Source organism: Pectinophora gossypiella, unplaced genomic scaffold (assembly GCF_024362695.1).
Source record: "Pectinophora gossypiella unplaced genomic scaffold, ilPecGoss1.1 Pgos_60, whole genome shotgun sequence".
NCBI lineage: Eukaryota > Metazoa > Arthropoda > Insecta > Lepidoptera > Gelechiidae > Pectinophora > Pectinophora gossypiella.
The window spans coordinates 37,128-55,150 of record NW_026063270.1 but is presented as its reverse complement, the minus strand read 5'-3'; the positions used below and the strand labels follow the sequence as shown (position 1 = coordinate 55,150).

Sequence of the window (18,023 nt, the reverse complement as noted above, 5' to 3'; positions counted from 1 at the left end):
CATTAAATAATAATAGGATAAGTAGTAGATTTTTTATATAAGATGAAGAGTTTAGTTAAGAAAGTCATTTGTTTTTGTAAAAGAAGATACCTACCTATTTTGTAGTGAAGAATTTTGATAATAGGTGTTTAATACTAACTTTAAGTAATAATTTTGTTTTGGAAAAGAAGTTTGAAAGTAAGAAGTGTTTTTTTTGTTCTGTTACTGGCATAGAAGTGAGATAATGTTGGTTTTATTTAAATATAGGTGTTTCGGTTATCTTTTGTTGTAATTTGTTTAAACAAGGATTGTTTAATTTTGTTGTTATAATGTAGAGCCAGCAGAGTGAGTATTTTGCTACAATGTAAGAGTCAGTAGTTGTTTGTTTACAATTAATTAGTTTTGTTAAAAGGTAGAGTCAGTATAATATTTTATAAGATGTTTCACAGTGTTATAAGTGTACTTGTCTGAGGGCAGACAAATTGTAGGATGGCCGATTGTGGGAATGAAAGTTTATTATGAACGTGATGTGTGTGAGGTGAAGTTTATGAACGTGTCCTGAGGGGGAGTGAGAGGGGAGAGAGGAAGGGGGAAGGAAGATGGCGACGGAGAGATTGGGGAAAGCGCGGTTGTGTTAGAGAAAAATTGAAAAGTGAGGAAAAATATAAAAACCAAAAAGTATTGGAGTTGTTTCAATTTTACTTCCACCACCCTACATTCATATAAATTTTTAATTAACTTCCGGTCTGAAGATTGCGCTCAAAAGTTCATGGAATGTGAGGAGTTCAAAAACCTAGGCTGGAAATGTCAAAAAACGTGGGAAGTAGGTGTTTCATATGGAGTGATTAGGGATATTGACGTTGAATTGGATGAGGAACAAATGATGAAAGTTATAGAGAGTACAGGGAAAGTAGTATCTATCAAAAGATTAAATCGAAGAGCTGAAGATGGGTGGCTGCCAAGTGAATCAGTCCGGATCGGCTTCCTAGGTTCAAATGTTCCATCCAGCATACGTTTACCTTTTAGAGAGAATTAAAGTTGACAGTTATACATTTTCGGTCACTCAATGTGCAAAATGTTGGCGTTTCGGTCATCTCAAGAAGTTATGCCCGTCGAATAAGCCTATATGCCCCAAATGCTCTAAGTTTCATGAAAACTGTGAAATAACGGCATTTAAATGTGTAAATTGCGGAGGAAAACACATGTCTTTTTCAAAAAATTGCCCAGTTTTCTTGAAAGAAAAAAGATTACGTGAACTTATGAGCGAGTTTAACGTCACCTACAAAAAGGCTTTAAGTTTATATGTCCCTCCGTCACCTCAGAATACCTATTCTGATAAGAATATGCCGCCGGTATATGTAAACAAACACAATTCGTTCGACGGACTACAACTCGAGGATGACGTATGCAAACCGGACATGTTTTTTACTCCGCCCGCGCCGCCGTTAATTCATACCTACGCCAGAGTGGCCAGCGCAACGAGTAAGACCCGTACGAAGCTACATAGTACAGAGCGCGTTAAAAAACCTACGAAGCCGCGCATGGTTATTTCAAGTTCCGATAACGACAAGCCACGTAACTTAAACAGTGATCAATCGAGTATCGAAGTAGATGAGGAACCTTCTTCCAAACCGGAATCTAATCAATCTCATACCGAAGAAAACATAAAAGATTTATCTTTTAGGAACCTTATTAAGCATTTAAAAAAATTTATGTTGGATAAAAGCTTTGATTTTATAACTAAACTAGCTGGTACCCGCGACGTCGTCTGCGTACTTTTAATTTGAATATTAAGGATTATATAAAAGGCACGGTATAGCATGTGATTAAAATAGAGTAAGTAGGTATATTTAAAAAAAATAAAAAATATCTGTTTACAGTCGTTATAAAGTACCTATGTATTCCATTGAGTGGCAGAAATTACCTAGGAATATTTATCGGTCCCTTATGTCCAAGACACTTACAGGGGTCAGCGTCACGTTGTGTACAAAAATATTTTAAAATGACCTAATTTAAAACTTTTTTGTATACAACGTTTGCTATTTTGTTATTATTTGTTAAAATGTAGAAATTGTTTGGACTCGACACTCGCGAGCAGGCCACGTATACACCACGTGCGCTCCCCCACCACAAGACAGCGCCGTTGACTGCCGCCACACTTCGGCGAATGTGCGCGACGACGAACGACGACCGACGGCAGTGGCGGCGATGCAGAGTATTCGTTAAAAGGAACTTTATCTACAAAAGCCAAATTTTTTTAACTTGATACACCCAAAACTACTAAATATCATGTTCCTAGGTTCAGTGGTTAATATTTTGTATACAAAAAGTTTGGCTTCGTAGTTCCCGTTCCGAATCCGTTCCGTTCCGTTCGAATTTCGGAAAATCCGTTTGTTGAAAAACTCTGCACATCCTAAGAGACCTACGTACCAAGTTTCATGGTTTTATCTTCAAAAATGACGAATACCCATACAAACATTCAACCCGTATTTCACCCCCATACTGGTAAAAATTTCAAAATGCTTGAACAAACGATTTTTTGTTTGTTATTTAGTGCCTAAACACAAAATTTAATATTTTTATCTTGAAAAATGACGAACCTCATAAAAAATTTCAACACCTATTTCATCCCCTCAAAGATCGAATTTTCAAAAACGCTTTAACAAATTGTTTTTTTATTTCTTATCAAGTTCCTAAATATAAAGTTTCGTGGTTTTATCCCCAAAAATGACGAACTCCCATACAAACTTTCAACCCTCATTTCACCCCCTCACTGGTCGAAATTTCAGCAACGCTAGAACAAATGTTTAATTATTTTTTATCAAGTGCTTAAATATAAAGTTTCATGGATTTATATTTTAAAATTAAAATATCCCATACAAACTTTCAACCCCTATTTCAATCTCTTCGTCCCTTCTTTTCGCAATAAAAGGTATCCTATTTTCTTTCTCAGGGTCTAAAGATTGTCTGTGCCAAATTTAATCAAAATCGGTTGAGAGGTTTAAGCGGGAAAGCGTAACAGACAGACAGACAGAGTTACTTTCGCATTTATAATATTAGTAAGGATTATTTTCCCTCGTTAAATAGTAAACAAACTAAGTGTAGGTGTTATAATTTCGTTGACGAACTGATTACCTATCCGTTTCTTTGTCTAAAATGAGTATTACCTTATTACTATGATTGATTACTGGGCTTAAAGTTCGTATAAATGTCTATCGAATTACCTCCTCAAGTTTAAAGCGTAGCTAGTCATGTAGTACTATATTAATTATGTGGTGTAAGTAATTAGATTTTATCTGTATGTAATGTAACAGTCAGTTGAATAAAAAAACTTATACAAATCAGATCAATTAATTGGCGTAATGTGATTCTAGAAAGAGTTTTAATGTTAATAGATAGCTAGCTATAGCTATGTGTAGGTTCCTGTAGGAATGAGATATAACTGTTTAATAAAGACAGTTGCATCAAAATTTTATCATAAATTCCCTAAATTATGGCGCCTACCTACCCTCTAAGTTAGAAAAGTGATCAAATAGTAACTTGAAGTCTTAGTAACACTCAGTTTAAAAAAAAAACATCAAAATGATTTCAGTTGCTATGGCGTCATGCGCTTCTTGACACGATCACGCTAGATTTCCGCGGGAAAGAGGCATTTTCCCGCCGTAAAAAGTAGCCTGTGTCCGTGCCTAAGATCCTATCTTTAAATAAACCAAGTCTTATAAAATTCCGTTCAGAAGTTAAGGCGTGAATGAGGCAAACTTTTAAAACAAACAATTAAAAATCACTAACCTAATTAGTTTTCTGTCTACTGCCTACGCCTTAAGTACGATAGCATAAATATTAATAGGCCATATCCTTTTCTAGATTACTATCTATCAGCTAACTAAATTTCATCAAAATCCGTTGAGCCGTTTAGGCATGATAGACAAAACTCCCAGCAAAAACTATAAAAAAATCACTAACTCAATTCAGTTTTCTGCCTACTTCCTACCCCCTAAGTACGATGACGTGATCAATTTGATCGTACAACCGTTTTTAGATAACCAACTATTACCTTACTAAATTTCATTAAAATCCGTTCAGCCGTTTAGACGTGAAAGAGCAAAAGTCCCAACAAAAACGACTACAAATCACTAAATCAATTTAGTTATCTGCCAACTGCCTACCCCCTAAGAACGATGGCGTGAATATTTATAGCCTATGACCATTTCTAGGTTATCATCTATCACCATACCAAATTTCATCAAAATCCGTTGAGCCGTTTAGGCGTGAAAGAGTAACAGACAGACAGACAGACAGACAGACAGAGTTACTTTCTCATTTATAATATTAGTATGGATTAAAGAACGGTTTTTTGATGGTAGGAGCTTGGACATTTGGTAATATTTGTCATAAACTGTTTGATTGGCCTCTCTTTAAAATTTCACACTTCAATGGCGGTTTTTAATAAGAAAAAAATTGCAAACATTAACATATATGCCAGTGGAATGCTCGTAGTTTAAGAAGTAAGTTATGTATGTTTAAACAGTTTTTAATCCAAGAGAAAATTCACATCGCAGTTATATCCGAAACGTGCCTCGAACAAGAGGATCCTTTTAAAATTAACGATTATTTTTCATACAGGAAGGACAGGGATTCTCCATACAGGACGGGTGGCGGGGGTTTGGTTATTTTAGTTCACAGGTCAATAAAATCCCAAAATATACAGATAAGCCATAATAATTTAGGTATTGAAATTATTCATGTTAAAATTCTTAATTGCCCTAAGATAGAAAATATAGTGCTGTTTATTGCAGTAGCGACATACGTACTAGAAGTAGCGATTGGGAATATATTTTTACATTATTTATACAAAAATCTATAATTTTAGGTGACTTTAACGGTCATCATGTTTCATGGTCTTGTAAAACAGATTCAAGAGGTAAACAAATATCTGATGCTTTGTTAGAAAGTGATTGTGTGATATTGAATGATGGCTCGCCCACTAAATTTCAGATGGTGAAGGGAGAATTGAAAAAGTCCGCCCTTGATTTATCTATTGTTACTGCCGACATAGGGTCGGAATTAAATTGGTCTGTAACCAGCGAGTCTCTTGGCAGTGACCATTTTATTCTAAAAATTCGTATGAAAATTGAACTTAATGTACTTATAAACTAGAAACGTAATTTTAAAAAGCGGACTGGGGCACATACTCATCACACTTAGAAGAGACATTTTTAAATATTAGTTTCCCTGAAAATTTATAATCGGCATATGACACCTTTATTAAAGCGATTAATCAATCAGCAGATATTCCGTTTGTTACATATATTTACGAGTTCAAAAATGCCGTCAAACATATTGAAATGTAGTTCGTGTAATCTAGTATTAAACGAGGTGCTAGCATTTATTCAGCACACAATACAAGTGATGGATAATGAAAGTGTAATCCGGCTATGTACAACGGGTTTTTCGAGTGACGAGATTGATCAAGCTAAGACGTTACTATTTGAATCTGTTACTACCACTAAAAGAAAAATTTCTCGACGGAATGACGGAAAAACTCAGCGAGACCTTGAGGATATTATTTGTGTCCTGAAGGAAACAGATCCTGAAAATGTTCCAGTTTTTGTGGCGCGAGAATTACATAAGCTGCCACCAGTAACTGTGGACCATATTAACGCTACTCGACTCCTCAGAGACAATACAATATCTACAAGAAGAAATTAAAAAAAATGAAATGTAATTACGTTACCATTGAAATGCTACAGGGATGTAAACAATACGCAAGTGTTCAAAGAACGCCACCTGACCATCTTAACTATGTAAATAGAAAACGAGGGGTTTATGGGTGCACATATGAAATGGACAGTGGGCCGTCTGGACTGGTATCTAGTGTTCAAGATGATCTTTCATGTAAGGATATTCAGGAACCTATTCCGAGTATGAACATACGTGGGGCGCATATTGATGCGTCTCGGTTGGTTTCTACTGTTACGGAGTCTACGTTGATGACTACGCAACCTAGTGGGGAATTTGCAATATATGAACAAAATCAGTCGCAACAAAAGGGGGTATTTTTAAGTGATTCAGCGCATAATAAAATTGTCCAGCGGAGTGAGTCACTGCGCTGCACAAGAAAATGGGGAGCCCTGCGCGGACGTTATATTGAATGGGGAGCCATGCGCTGTCACTACAGCGAATGAAGAGCCCTGCGCTGTACTGAATAGTAGTGTTGCGACACAAAAAAGCACGATGACAACGAATTTAACTGTTGCTGAGATGGTGAAGGGGGGAAAGTTTAAGGCTCCAGAACCATCCACTGAATGGATTGAAGTACAAAAGAAACGTCATAGAAACCGTTTTATTGGAAAAATAGGCAAGGCCCAGAATAACGGACAATGTAAATTTAAAGCTGCAGACCATAAGATACAATTATATATATCCAACTAAATGTCGCGTGGTTCTCTCGCAGCTAGCTGCTCGCGTGTCCTGTATTAGTTCGAAACTTTTTCCCGCCTTTTTTTACCGCGATAGAATTTGACCAAGACTTAAATAGGTTTCGTGAAATCAAAAAAGTTCTAGGTGCTATAGTTTTGCCAGGCCGTAGGGTGTCTCCCTGATGCGGAGCAGTTTTCCAAGATGATGTTCCGATCACACCCCTATACATATTTTTTGACCTTGAAGAATTTTCTAGAGAAACAAAATTTTGTATGGCGGCCATCTTGTTTTTCCGCCATTTTGTTTTTTTTTCACGAGTGATAAAATTTGACCAAGATTTAAATAGGTTTGGTGGAAAAAAAATGTTCCAGATGCCATAGTTTTGCCAGGCCTTAGGGTGTCTCCCTGATGCGGAGCAGTTTTTCAAGACCGAGCAGTATTGAAAAACTCAACATGAAGATCCGATCACATCCCTATACGTCATTTTTACTCCCGAGGCATTTTCAGGAAAAACGAAAAATTTGTATGGCAGCCATCTTGATTTTCCGCCATTTTGATTTTTTTTCACAAGCGATAAAATTTGACCAAGATTTAAATGGGTTCTGTGAAAAAATAATTGTTCCAAGTGCGATAGTTTTGCCAGGCCGTAGGGTGTCTCCCTGATGCGGAGCAGATTTTAAAGATCGGAAAGTATTTTCATACTCAACAAGACGTTCCGATTACAACCCTATACACAGTTTTTACCAACGAGACATTTTCAGGAAAATTTAAAAATTTGTATGGCGGCCATCTTGTTTTTCCGCCATTTTGGTTTTTTTTCACCGGCGATTGAATTTGACCAAGATTTAAATATGTCATGCGAAAACAAAATTGCTCCAGGTTTTATAGTTTCGCCAGGCCGTAGGGTGTCTCCCTGATGCGGAGCAGTTTTCCAAGATCTAGAAGGTTTTTCATACTCTCTGGGAGGTCCAGATCACACCCCCATACACAATATTTACCCCCGAGACATTTTCTGGAAAAACAAAAATTTGTATGGCGGCCATCTTGTTTTTCGGCCATTTTGTTTTTTTTTCACCGGCGATAAAATTTGACCAAGATTTAAGTAGGTTTTGTGAAAAAAGAATCATTCCAGGTGCGATAGTTTCGCCAGGCCGTAGGGTGTCTCCCTGATGCGGAGCAGTTTTCCAAGATCTGGAAGTTTTCCCATACTCACCGGGAGGTCCCGATCACACCCCCCATACATCATTTTTACCCCCCGACGCTCCTTCTGGGAGAACAATTATGTCAGTGAGTCAGTACATGGGTTTGCAGCTATATATATTATAATAATAAGCTATATAAGCTATATATATATATATATAAATAATATATATTATAATAATTTGCAGCTATAATAACTAGATGTCGCGTGGTTGGCTCGCAGCAAGCTGCTCGCGTGTTTTGATTTCCCGCCATTTTTTTACCGCGATAGAATTTGACCAAGACTTGAATAGGTCTCGTGAAATCAATAAAGTTCTAGGTGCTATAGTTTTTCCAGGCCGTAGGGTGTCTCCCTGATGCGGAGCAGTTTCTGAAGATCAAGAAGTATTTACATACTCAACATGATATTCCGATTATACCCCAATACATTGTTTTTGCCTCCGAGACATTTTCTAGAAAAACAAAATTTTGTATGGCGGCCATCTTGTTTTTTGCCGGCGATTGAATTTGACCAAGACTCGAATAGGTCTCGTGAAATCCAAAAAGTTTAAGGTGCTATAGTTTTGCCAGGCCATAGGGTGTCTCCCTGACGCGGAGCAGTTTTCAAAAATGACGTTCCGATCACACCCCTATACATCATTTTTACACCCGAGACATTTTCTGGAAAAACAAAAATTTCTATGGCGGCCATCTTGTTTTTCGGCCATTTTGTTTTTTTTTCACTGGCGATAAAATTTGACCAAGACTTTAATAGGCCTCGTGAAAACAAAAAAGTTCCAGGTGTGATAGTTTCGCCAGGCTGTAGGGTGTCTCCCTGATGCGGAGCAGATTTTAAAGATCGGAAAGTATTTTCATACTCAACAAGACGTTTTGATTACAACCCCATACACAGTTTTTACCAACGAGACATTTTCAGGAAAATTGAAAAATTTGTATGGCGGCCATCTTGTTTTTCCGCCATTTTGTTTTTTATCACCCGCGATTGGATTTGACCAAGATTTAAATATGTTTCGCGAAAGAAAAAATGCTCCAGGTTTTATAGTTTTGCCAGGCCGTAGGGTGGCTCCCTGATGCGGAGCAGTTTTTCAAGATCGAGAAAAATTTCCATAGTCAACGGGATGTTCCGATTACAACCCCATACACAGTTTTTACCAACGAGACATTTTCTGGAAAAACAAAATTTTGTATGGCGGCCATCTTGTTTTTCCGCCATTTTGATGTTTTTTCACCCACAATAGAATTTGACCAAGATTTAAATAGGTTTCGTGAAAAAAGAATCGTTCCAGGTGCGATAGTTTCGCCAGACTGTAGGGTGTCTCCCTGATGCGGAGCAGTTTTCCAAGATCTGGAAGTTTTCCCATACTCACCGGGAGGTCCCGATCACACCCCCCATACATCATTTTGACCCCCCGACGCTCCTTCTGGGAGAACAATTATGTCAGTGAGTGAGTCAGTGGGTTTACAGCTATACTGGGTGTTAGTGACATCGTAACGAATACTGAGAGGGATGATTCAGACCATGATTCTGAGTTAATATCTAGTGGAATTTTCCGTCGCAAAATTCATGAAATTTTGAGTTTTGTTTTTAATTATTTTCAATTCCATATTGTGCTTTTAGCTGCATAGAACCCAAATTTCAATAAAAAAAACAATAATGACAAATTATCGAAAATTTTCGATGTAATGGACACAACAGCTGCTCGAACGGGTCAACGGCCACACGCACCGCGCGCCGCGCGCCCCGCTCCGCACGCCCCGCTCCGCGCGCCCCGCGCCGCACGCCGGCGGCGGCGCGGCGGCGGCGCGGCCTACAAAGTAGGCACTACGAACCGATCCTATTTCTTTCTCTGTCTATCGTAAATTATAAATTTATTTTATTCTTATTCTTAAATGGACGGATAATCAACAGGCATAAAATTTATGGAATACACGTCAATTTTAAGCAGAAATCTAAAACAACCGACAGAATTAAGTTGACAGCACACGTCAAACGGTTTGCATACCAGCGAGATACCTTTTTGATTCGACCGGGTTATTCATTCATTTACTCATAGGAATCGGGGCCATTATCTACCTAAAACAGTTGAAACAGTAAATAATTGTATTTTTTGTTGTCATTAGAATAACTAACAACCAACTAACACAACCACCACAGATTAGGTAATTAGTTACCTACTATGTCAACCATCCACCAACTTAACATAACATAACATAACAAATACTTTATTGCACAAACAGGAAAAAACAAAATACAAAACAAAAGAGAAATAGAATTAGTACAATAGGCGGCCTTATTGCTAAGTAGCAATCTCTTCCAGGCAACCTTTAAGTATAGGAGATATTGAATATTAGGTAATATAGCGGGATAGTGCAGCATGGGAATACTTGTGCATATAAAAATAAATACACTTTTGACTACATAAACTACATAATAATAATACACATAATTATAATTGTTATAATAAATAAATAAATATCACTACTTAAACTACTACATATACTATGGAAGAAAAGGAGTAGATAGATTATGAAGATGAAGAGGAAATAGAGGTAAGGAAATGCGCCTTGACTTGCCGTTTAAAGGACTCCAATGACGAAGCTCTCCTAATGCTTTCAGGCAGAGAATTCCACAATCGGACGGCTTGCACCGTGAAAGACTTGGAGTAGAAAGTTGAGGAATGGGAAGGAATATTTAGAGACAGATTGTTGGATGAACGGAGGTTGCGGGTAAGAGTGGAAGAATGAAAGACGAAGCGATCTTTAAGATAGCAAGGAGATTTAGGGTTAAAAAGGACGGAATATAGAAGGAACAGGATATGGCAGTCTCTCCGACGATAAATCGGTAACCACCCAAGCCTCGCACGGTAGTCGGAAACATGATCAAACTTCCGCAGGCCAAAAATAAATCTTATGCATAGGTTTTGTAATCGTTCAAGTTTTGCAACTAGTTCCACAGAGAGATCCGGGTAACAAACGTCCGCGTAATCTAAAATAGGCAGGACGAGACACTGTGCTAGAGTGATCTTGGTTTTGGTCGGCAAGAGGTTTTTTAGACGCTTTAGCGACCCGTACGCGGCAAACACCTTCCTGCTAACTTCCGTCACCTGAGGTTTCCAGGAGAAACACTCGTCAAAGATAATGCCCAGATTCTTAACAGTATGGCTATACGGAACATGTACACCGTCAAACGTTATAGGGGGCAAAGTATTAAAGTCAATTCTAGACACGAACCAGCGACTTCCAATTATAATGGTCTGAGTCTTGGTAGGATTGACCTTTAGGCCATAAGAGTGGCTCCAGTCTGCGATGCACTTTAGATTTTTGTTGGTCACCTGTGTTGCATCAGAGAGATCACACAAAGGAGCCTGAGTATAGATTTGAAGATCGTCTGCATACAAATGATAGGGAGAAGATAGTGGAAGAGTAATTGAATTTATGAAAATAGCAAACAGGAGTGGAGACAACACGCCACCCTGCGGTACACCAGCAGAAGTGTCGCACCACGTAGAGAAGGTGTCTTCAATACGTATGCGCTGCCGGCGCCCATACAGGTAACTACGAAACCAGTCAACAACTGTTGGAGATACGTTAAGTGAAGTCAACATTGCCAACAAGATATCATAATCAACAGTATTGAACGCATTGCTAAAATCTAGCAGCGTCAACACAGTCAACTTCTGATTTTCCATTCCCAGTCGGATGTCATCGGATATATTAACCAAAGCAGTAGCAGTACTATGACCTGGACGGAAACCGGATTGAAAAGGATTTAAAAGGTTGTTCATGGAGAGAAAATGAGTAAGTTGGTGATGAACAAGCCTTTCCAGGACCTTGGATAGGAAAGGTAAGATGGAGATTGGGCGATAGTCGGAGAGGGTATCAGGATGGGACTTTTTTGGTAGGGGCATAATTAGTGCTTCCTTCCATGCGGTTGGAAACACACCAGAGGAGACGGAGTTATTTAAGATTTGGGTAATGCCCGGTATAGATATGATGTCGATGAGAGGGACAATCATAGTACGACTAATGCAGTCACTACCAGTGGCATTCGATGAGATGGCAAGTATATTCTTTTTAACATCACAAGCAGAAAATTGACTTATGTGAAATGGTGGAAAATTTGGTGTTGGCAGGGAGGAAAGATGGTTAAGAGTACTATTTTTAATGCCACTATCTATACTGGCAGAGGAAGAGAAATGCGTATTTAGGGAATCAAGATCAATATTATTAGGTGAGGAGCTACTACGTGACTTGCCAACTCCAAGTTTATTGAGAAACGACCAGACTTTGGTAGGATCTCCATTTTCAACCGATTTATGAATATGGCGTCGTTGTATATCCCGTATCTTTGTATTGCAGCGATTCCTTACCTCACGATACTTTTCGCGATTTTTATCGCATGGGTCACTCCTATATTTAGCCTTTGCCCGCGTTTTCCTATCCATAAACCTGCGCATGTCATCGTTAAGCCATGGCGCAGGAAGATGCTTTACGCGAACGAGCCGACTAGGAGCATGAGTGTCGTACAGTTGCGTTAAGTAACTATTAAACAACGCAACCTGATCATCTACCGAAGTAAGTTCACCTATCGCCGACCAATCCATGTTACAAGCGTCCTCACGCAGCAGGTCAACGTCCATGCCTGCAAAGTTACGCAGTAAGAGGGTTTTTGCTTTGGCTCTCGGTGGACGTATCCTGTATGACAAGTATATTAAGTCATGGTAGGAAAAGGCATCTGCGGAAAATTGACCATGCCCGACCACATAATCACGGGAGGAGACCATGATAAGGTCAAGAAGAGAGGGGACACAGTTTGGAAAGTGGTGAGTTGCCTGAAGGGGAAGAATATGCATGTCACAGGAGTGTACGAGAGATCTAAGATTATTGCTCCGGGACATAGACTGAGGATCTGTCTTTAAAAGGCAAGTGTTGAAATCACCTAATATAATGGAGTGGCTATAAGAGTGATTTACATCTTCGAGAAGTTTTTCGAACGACTGGAAATAGTCAACTCTAAGAGAGGGGCTATAGTACACACCTAAAAGAACTTTGGAGTGAGAAAGACAGATTTCCAAGAATAAATGTTCAGCCGTATCGGCCGGCGGCGGTTGTGGAGATCTGCTAAGGATTGTGAAAGGAATATACGAGCGTAGATAAATGGCTACCCCACCGTGGGAGGAACTGACTCGGTCGTTCCGGATCAGTTGAAAGCCAGGAAGAGAGAACGAGGTTGAAGGAAGAGAAGGATTTAACCAAGTCTCGGAAACAAGGATGGCATGGATATTTTTGTCATCAAACGATGCAAGCATCTCGGTATAATGCGCCGGAATGCTTTGTGCATTGATATGCACAACGTTAAAATTCTTTGCTACATCTGCAAATGTAGTGTGAAGGAGGTCACAAAGAGGAACTGATGAGCTAAGAAAACTTTCATCATTGCTGTCAGAGGAGCACGATACAAATAAATCAGACTGATTACATATAGATAAATCCATTAAATATTATTACTATTAAATAAATAAAATATAAATATATTTATAATAAACTACTACTTTAAAAAACAATAACAATAAATAAGAAGAAAAAAAAAATAATAATAATAAATTATTTCATACCTGCTGGCAGCCAAGAAGAGAAAGTTTAAGAAATAAAGAATTAATTCTCACAATACCAGACGTATAACGGAACGTAAACACAAAAGCACACATTTACAGAAATAAACGAAAAGAAAGAAAGAGATAGAAACATGAAAAAATGCCTACAAATTCAATGGCGTACTTGACGTTTTTATCATTACACAACATAAAAATAAAAAAGAAAAAAACCACAACCAGTGACAGCCAAAAAAAAAAATCATTCTGACTGACATATAACCTAAATAATAATGAAAGTGAGGCGAAGATGATTGTGAATTTATAAAATAATGAAAATTATTACTACGTACCTACGACAAGAAAAGCAAATGTAAACATTAAAAACAGGTACAAGACATTCAAATAGGCCACACAACACATATTAATATATCAGAAACAGGCAAAATCAACAGGTAAGAATAACAAAAATATTACAAAAGCAAATAGTAAACAGTGCACCCGGTCAAAACACTAAACCTACTATTTCTTTGCAGCAGCAACAGCCCTCGTCCTCCTAGTACCCGGCTCCTTAGTAGTGCTCGAGGTCTTCGCAGCCGTGCGGGCCGCCTCCACCGCAGTAGTCTGAGTGAGGGCAGACTCCACCACGGCAGACGGAGACACAGGTGGCGCCATTGAAGCAGCAGATGAGAAGGGGGGAGGCCTAGTATATGGTGACTGAGCACCTACCAATCTGTTTAGATCTGCCAGGGATGTTATGTAACGCCTCCTACCACCAGCCGCCAGACCGATGATGCGCCCCTGCCAAGTCCAACAATTCTTGACACCAAGCTTATGACGAGCTTCCAGGAACAATTTGTGACGTCTCCTCGTAAGAAACTCAGAGATGGTCACACCAGAACTCCTCAGGCCCACCTTCTTCATCCAAACCTCATCACGTGTCGCAGAGTTGGTAAACTCAACAAGAAAAAGGTCGGGGCTTGTTTATTGAAGACCGACCCATACGATGAGCACGACTTACATTATTCGCTTGGAACTCTTCAAGACCCAGATGACGGTGAGCAATGCCCACAACAACAGCAACCGCATCCTCTTCTCGTTCTTCGGGGATTCCATGGAGTAACAGCATTTTGCGCCTACTGCGCATCTCCAGGTCATCACACTCTGTTGCCAGTAAATCCATTTGTGCCTGGAGGGCTGATAGTGCACCCATGACAAATTTTTGGAACTGCCGGAAATCAGCTGTGAGAGTGTCCAATGTTTCTGCTCTTGAAGAAGGTACCTTCTTAAGCTCCTCCTCAAATACTGACATTCGCGACTGGAATGACACTGCTAGCGCCTCCACAGACTCCTTTAGTTGCTCCATAGTGAATGTTCCTGTGGCTTGTGCTTAGTGACTGTAGTGCGTAATCCGTTAGTGTGCTAATTCAGGAAACAATGACTGCTACAGGTATTTATGTCCTTAACATATCATAATATGTAATAACATATATATAATTTTAAGTGTTTATATTTTTAAAACGTAATTATAATTCCGGTATAAAAAATACGTCTTTCACTTTATACGCCTACCCGCCAAAAAAAAAAAAAAAGTATGTAAGTAGTAAAAGTACTTAGTATGTAAGTACCTACGCAAAACCTCGCTACACAAAAATCGAGCGAGACCGCGTCTAGAATTGGGCGGACACTCCGCCAGAGTGTTGCCTATCGATATTCTATCGATACCTAGTTAAAAAAAAACCAATAGTAGGTACCTATCGATAGATCTTTTAGATCAATACCCATTATTGTTACAAAGCAAGACCTATCGGTACTATCGCTTGTATCGATCTAAATGTACTATCACTACTTTCGATAGTTTAGACAATTTTCAAGTTCAACAATTGATAATCTACCTATCGATAGTTCGGCAACTCCGCCGCGTAGGCAATGTCGGCATGTTCAAAGAAAAAAATTGTCCGAGAGGAGTGATCTTATTTTTCTTGTTACATGTTGGTACCGAGGTACTAAGTACTAAGTTATTCGTGGTTTTAAATCTCATTGTTAAATCATCAGTAAAGAACTAATTAAACCTATCCTGTTCTGTGTACAATATTCATGTAACGGCTACGTGCTTACATAAGTACCTAGTAGACGGGAGCAACGACTTAACGTACTTTCCGAAGCACGGATCATTTTACTTTCGGACAATCAGGTGATCAGCCTGTAACGTCCCAACCAAAGGCCTTATAAACAGATTTTTGTGATATGTCCCCACCGGAATACGAACCCGGGCCCTCCGCATCCCATCGCTCAACCACTGGACCACATAGGCCAAGAAGGTTCTAAGACATAATTAAAGGATCCTGGGACGCAAGACCTCCGAGTTAGGGCTTGTTTGATCTGTCTTGATGGATACTCGGACGTGAATAGCCTCACGGATCAAGGGCAACGCGCGCCAATAAAGTAGGCATTACGAACAGATACTAGGTATTTCTTTGAGTTGATAGGTATCAAGTGAAGTTTCCTGTCGCAAAATTCATAAAAAAATTAGATTTTTTTCAGTCCCATATTGTGTTTTAAGCTGCATAGAACGCACATTTAAAATAAACAAATAAAAATTACTAATTATTAAATTTTATCAATGTCATCAATAATAATAATAACGTATCTACAACTTCAGCTATGCGCAGGTGAATAGCCGGCGCACGGGTCAAGGGCAACGCTCGCCAATAAAGTAGGCATACGAACAGATACTATTTCTTTCTCTGTCACTTGCACCATAAACATACTTCTCTCTCTCTGTCTAGTCGTCGGCTCGACTCGGCCGCGGCCGGCGCGTCGTCGGCGCGCCTTTGATGCTTTGCGCTAACGCCGCCGCGCGCTTCCGCTCAGTCGAATACTAAGCTTGACCCGAATCGCGTGATGTTTTTCGAGGATATTTTTTTCGTGTTTGTGAGTGTTTGTTTCATTCTGTAAATGAGTAGTGTCGACTATGATGATAGATCATAGACCATTTACTGCGCAAAAGTATGGAAGATTGTTGATGTTTATTAAAGAGCAAGGTGTTGTGTTTGTGAGTGCGTGTGATACCTACCTACCGCGGAGGAAACGCGATGTTGCATACCTACGTGACGTGACATGTTCTAGGGTACCTACCTAGGTACTTCATCCGAAGGAATAACAAACAATTAAGGTAAGGCAAGAGTAGGGTTTTTATCTATACTTATAATAAATCTGTAGAGAGGTCAATTCTGTACATTAAATATTTTTTCAAAATAACTATCAGGGGGTGATAAGTGATCGATACTGATGCCAAAAATGCAATCAGTAAAATTTTTGTCTGTCTGTCTGTCTGTCTGTCTGTCTGTCTGTATGTTCCTTATAGAAACAAAAACTACTGGACGGATTTTAATGAAACTTGGTACAATTATTCTTCACACTCCTGGACAGGTCATAGTATACTTTTCATCACGCTACAATCAATAGGAGCAGAGTAGTGAAGGGAAATCCTTTTGTATGAAAAATCTAAACCACTCAAGTTAGACGTTTGAAATTTGGCATGCAGGTACCTTAGATACCGTAGAGGTGCACTAAGAAAGGAATTCCCGAAATTCCCACGAGAACGGGAATTAGCGGGAAAATCCTTTTGTATGAAAAATCTAAACCACTCAAGTTAGACTTTTGAAATTTGGCATGCAGGTACCTTAGATAACGTAGAGGTGCACTAAGAAAGGAATTCCCGAAATTCCCACGGGAACGGGAATTAGCGGAAAAATATTTTTGTATGAAAAATCTAAACCATTCAAGTTAGATATTTGAAATTTGTCATGCAGGTACCTTAGATACCGTAGAGGTGTACTAAGAAAGGAATTCCCGAAATTCCCACGGGAACGGGAATTAGCGGGAAAATCCTTTTGTATGAAAAATCTAAACCACTCAAGTTAGACGTTTGAAATTTGGCATGCAGGTACCATAGGTACCGTAGAGGTGCACTAAGAAAGGAATTCCCAAAATTCTCACGGGAACGGGAATTAGCGGGAAATACCTTTTGTATGAAAAATCTAAACCACTCAAGTTAGACATTTGAAATTTAGCATGCAGATACCTTAGGTACCGTGGAGGTGCACTAAGAAAGGAATTCCCGAAATTCTCACGAGAACGGGAATTAGCGGGAAAATCCTTTTGTATGAAAAATCTAAACCATTCAAGTTAGACGTTTGAAATTTGTCATGCAGGTACCTTAGGTACCGTGGAGGTGCACTAAGAAAGGAATTCCCGAAATTCCCACGGGAACGGGAATTAACGGGAAAATCCTTTTGTATGAAAAATCTAAACCATTCAAGTAAGATGTTTAAAATTTGGCACGCAGGTACCTTAGACACCGTAGAGGTGTACTAAGAAAGGAATTCCCGAAATTCCCACGGGAACGGGAATTAGCGGGAAAATCCTTTTGTATGAAAAATCTAAACCACTCAAGTTAGACGTTTGAAATTTGGCATGCAGGTACTTTAGTAAACTTAAAGCTTAGTTGCAACAGGATATTACAAAATTCCCACGGGAACGGTAGTTAGCGGGAAAAAACATTTGTATGAAAAAATCAAATCTAAATAAAAGGAGAAACTGACTGACTCAGTGACTGACATATCAACGCATAGCCTGAACGGCTAAATGTAGGCATTTGAAATTTGGAAGGGACATAGCTTAGGTACCGTAGAGGTGCACTAAGAAAGGAATTCCCGGAATTCCCACGGGAACGGAAATTAGCGGGAAAATCCTTTTGTATGAAACATCTAAACCGCTTAAGTTAGACGCTTGAAATTTGGCATGCAGGTACCTTAGTTAACTTAAACC

At 39.1% G+C, this 18,023-nt stretch overlaps 1 long non-coding RNA gene across 1 annotated transcript; it reads left to right on the top strand.

Annotated features, from left to right (window-relative positions):
• The first annotated feature begins 16,663 nt into the window (after positions 1-16,663).
• LOC126381547 (uncharacterized) lies at positions 16,664-16,950 on the top strand. Its single transcript, XR_007568867.1, has 2 exons — positions 16,664-16,757; positions 16,892-16,950. It is a non-coding gene; the product is annotated as an uncharacterized LOC126381547 (long non-coding RNA).
• The last annotated feature ends 1,073 nt before the right edge of the window (positions 16,951-18,023 follow it).